The following is a 4,239-nucleotide window of genomic DNA, read 5'->3' as shown; positions in this document are numbered from 1 at the left end:
AACCAAAATAAATTTATCTTTTCATTCTAAAAAAAATATTTATGTTAAAGACAGAGTAAAAGAGAAAGAGAGAACTTCCATCTGTTGATTCACTTTCCCAAATGGCTGAAAAGGCCAGGGCTAGGCCAGGCCAAAGCTAAGACCCTAGAACTCCACTGGCTCTCCCTTATGGGTGCAGAGGCCACTGTACGTGGGCCATCTGCTGCTGCTTTCTCAGGACCATTAGCAGGGAGCTGAATCAGAAGTGTAACAGACAGAACTTGAACTGCTGCTCATATGGGATGCCAGCATTGCAGGGGGCTGCTTGCACCACTGCGCATCACTGCCAGCTGTACCACGGTTCTTTTAATCAGTTTTCCTTTCATCGTTTTGACCATCTTCTAGAATGTAGTTTAATTGTGGACTCTATTCCTTGGCTTTCAGGTCAGTTTCTGTATGCTCTTTTCCTCTCCAGTTCTGACTCTAGTATGACTGGGCAGCAAATTTTTATCTTAAAATCCTGGATGACAGGATAACTTGATTCTATACTAGTGGTTTTACCCCTTGGTACCTGGCCAAGAAAACCATTTGTGTTTCACTAAGGTAAATTCTTGTGTTATTTGCTTTCTTTGTTGAATTCTCATTGTTTACAAAGAGCTGAGTGCTAACAAGGAAGATGGCTTTGGGTGTTTACTCATTTTCCAATATTTGGTGATCACTGTAAGTATGATTACATCAGGTCTATAACTGATTAACTCACTCTAAGTGGGTGGATATTATTTCACAATGAAAAGTGTCCTTATTTTGAACAGTTACTTTGAGGGACTCCTTCCCATCACTGGCCCAGAGATTGAATAGGGACAGTTTCATAAACCTGTCAGATATGTTCTGAGACATTGTATCAACAATTCTGATTCTTCTCTAAAACCCTAAGCAGTGTTCTTAAATACAGATTTCTGACTGCTTTAAAGTCAACGGAATAGGTAAGAATGTCCAAAACTTGGGGGGAAAATCCTGGAACACCTAGAAAGTGTCTAATGTAAAACAGGGCAAAAATTAATCAGACTAAACGAATCAATGACATCTGGGGATTTCCATCTTTCATTTAAAGTGTTGTTGGTTCTAATATTTCAATGTTTCACCTTCTAGGTTCAGGAAAACTGTTCCCGTGATTTCAGTGGTTTACTGTATTTTGGTAAAGTGTTGTTCTGTAACCAGAGAAGAAGTGTTTATTTTCCACTCCCTCCACGTAATTGCTCTAACATTCAAAAATTTTTATAAATATGGTATATGTGGGGGGGCAATGTGATTGTCTTCATGAATTCATCAGAATCTGTCCTCATAACAGAATATATTTAGAAACATTGGCATATCTAAATCATGCATAAAATGCCTGGCTTGTAGGGTTTTCAGTCTTGCAGTGAGTAAATGGACTTCTCATATTTTAGCAGATCCAAAAATTTCAAAATACTAGACACTGTAGCTTTAAAAAAATCTAGTTTTGTCATAGATTTGCCTTTTAACTTGGAGAATTTTCCAAGTGTGAGATTATATGTCAAAGGAAATTTAGTTACTGTAAGGCAAATAGCCAATCAACAAACTATAACATACCTGCTTGTAGACTGTAACTCTGTTCATTGTTTTTAGACTGCTAACTTGGAGAGTTTTCTGGGTCTGAGACTAACATGGATACTCAACCTTTCATGCTGTACTTACATGAATTGTCAGTTATCATGTCTACTATTTGATTGTATCTCTATTCACTATTTTTAAGATGTCAACCTGATTTATCTTGTGCTTGGTGTTTTCCTATTTGAGTGTGTGCCTACTGCCTGTAAGAAGTCTACAGAAGTACAATTCTCAGCAGGAAAATGCCTGGCACTTTGAGATGTTGATTGGAACCTACAGAATAAACAAAACTAAGTTTAACAATGGACTCCAGGTAAATTTAGTTTGGGAGCCACTTGTTTCACCTCTCTGTTGCTCAAATTGGGACAAAATTGTTCTTTGAAAATGCCTTCTGGTCATGACTTCCCTTCCAACATGGCACCAGATGAATAGCTGGGTCAAATCTAACTGGGCGATGAGGGATAAGTAAAGTTTAGCTGCAGGATGGCTGATCAGCATTGTGCCCCCCAAAAGATCGTGATCACAAAGAGGGAAATAAATATCAAGATGGAATCACAGGTTTTAATCCTAAACAAAATTAGGTTAAAACCAAGAGGTTTTAAAGGGAGGGTCATTATGTGTGGTTGCCTGGTAGTAACTGTCACAAAAGACTCTGATAGAACTATACCCATTAAAGAGTACCCCAATTTCAAAAGAGAGATGCTAACTAGAACTGATAGCTGCCATCCTCACATGTAGTGCTAGATTCTATAGACAGCACCTACAGCACACACAGGGAGGTGTTGAGAAAGGGCTTTGACCTCTTTGTACATGAGAAGCAAGGATTAGGACTGGAAGGAATGACTCAAAATTTGGGGAAAATAAAATGACCAATGGTATACATTTCAAAAATGTGGACATTCCACCAAAGACTGGCTGTGGTGTCTGAGAATAACAGCCACTTGTGAAGTACTGCAGGAGACATAGAGCTCACTTTTGGTCATCTCACCACAGTGCATACAGCTTACTATGTGCTGCCGCTTCTGTAACAACAAGGATCTTACTGGATTACTTCATGCCCTATGGTAAAAACTAACCTGTACTATTTGACAACTGAAGTGATCCTGTAAAACTGAATCATATTTTAATCCGTCCACCTTGCCCTCAGACTCCCCTGGGGAAACTATGTGACTGATTATAGGTCATGTAACAGATACGTCTGATTAGGCTGGATCTGACCGATATCCCCTTACAGGTTACAGATCGGGAACTCTTTGTGTATCAAAACAGCTTCACAGGACAGGAAAATCAAGGGTTGGATATGAAGTAGTAACTCTCCCAGAAACTGCAGAATCAATAGCACTGCCACAAGGTATCTTAGCCCAGAAAGCTGAGCTCAAAGCACTCTCCCATCCCTTGCAGCTTAGAGGAAGCACAAGAATAAATATCCACAGCATTGAAAGGGGAATATTGATGGCCTTGGCTGCTCCTGGGTTAGCGATGATGTACTTGGGCCTCCTTTTTATTCAAAGAAAATAGAAAAACATACAGAAGTCTGCCAGTTTCCCAAACTTGCCTCACAGTTACGTCTTCCACTGGTAGGATCTTATTATCTCTGTCCCACAGTTAGGAATGGGGACTGAATTTGGCACATTGAAGCCTTGGCCAATTATATTCAAAGTGTCATAAATGACAGAGCCAGAGGACTGTGCTTATTAAATAACAGAAGTTTCCTACTGAGGCAAGTAGTTCTCTAAAGCTACAGCTGCCTAGGGGGAAAACATGCCTCCCTTGAAACAGAACACTGTGTAGACATCGTTGATAATTCCACAACTATCTCCTTAGCTCACCAAGATAAACACACTCAGGTTGGTTATATGTTTTAATCTATGGCTCCCCTCCTGCTATGGGACTGAACAATTCTGGTGGAAAAATAATCTTTCTGGTTTTCATTACAGGGAGAGGAATGCTAGTGTGTCATCATTGTGGAATGAGGAGGCACCTGCAAGATAAAGCTGTGCAGAGATAAACTGGGCCAGAATCCATCATGGTTCACTTCACATGCAGCTGTCCATATTCTTTGATCCTCTATTCCTGATTCCTCCTTCCTTGTAGCCTCCTTTAAAATCCCCAAATCATCCTCTTTCAGCAGGGTGCCAAATCCTGGGAAAGAAGTATGCTACCCCCTCATCTTCAATAGATTAAATTATCTATTTCTTTTATGCTTAAACTTGTGCTTTTTATTTTCAATCAGCATTGGGAACAAGGAATGAGATTTTAGTAACAACCACTTTGAGAATGTGGAAAGAACTTGAATTTTATAAGAAATAAACCAAGCTGGGATGTGGAGTTGTCCACAACTATGGTTGTAAAGGCAGTGGTCCTAACAGTGCTGTGCTGCCCAGTACACTGCCTGCACCCAGATTAAGATGCAGGCTATGCCTGCAAGGTCTTGGCTCTTTAGGAAACATAGAGACATAATGAGATTCATGGGTGATAGAAAACCACTACAGACTCGCTTGGCTGGGGAAGTGATGGCAGAATGAGAACAGAACAAACGGGTGTTTTTATTTTTTGTGTTTTTTTTTAAAGATTTATTTTATTTGAAAGGCTGAGTTACAGAGGGAGAGGGATAGATGCAGATAGGGAGGT

At 39.9% G+C, this 4,239-nt stretch overlaps 1 long non-coding RNA gene across 1 annotated transcript; it reads left to right on the top strand.

Annotated features, from left to right (window-relative positions):
- Nucleotides 1-1,541: 1,541 nt before the first annotated feature.
- Nucleotides 1,542-3,817, top strand: LOC138844887 (uncharacterized). Its single transcript, XR_011381306.1, has 3 exons — nucleotides 1,542-1,921; nucleotides 2,843-2,959; nucleotides 3,546-3,817. It is a non-coding gene; the product is annotated as an uncharacterized lncRNA (long non-coding RNA).
- Nucleotides 3,818-4,239: the final 422 nt, after the last annotated feature.

This window comes from Oryctolagus cuniculus, chromosome 13, assembly GCF_964237555.1.
Source record: "Oryctolagus cuniculus chromosome 13, mOryCun1.1, whole genome shotgun sequence".
Lineage (NCBI taxonomy): Eukaryota > Metazoa > Chordata > Mammalia > Lagomorpha > Leporidae > Oryctolagus > Oryctolagus cuniculus.
Note: the sequence above shows the minus strand (reverse complement) of the source record. Positions and strands in the feature narration are given on the sequence as shown.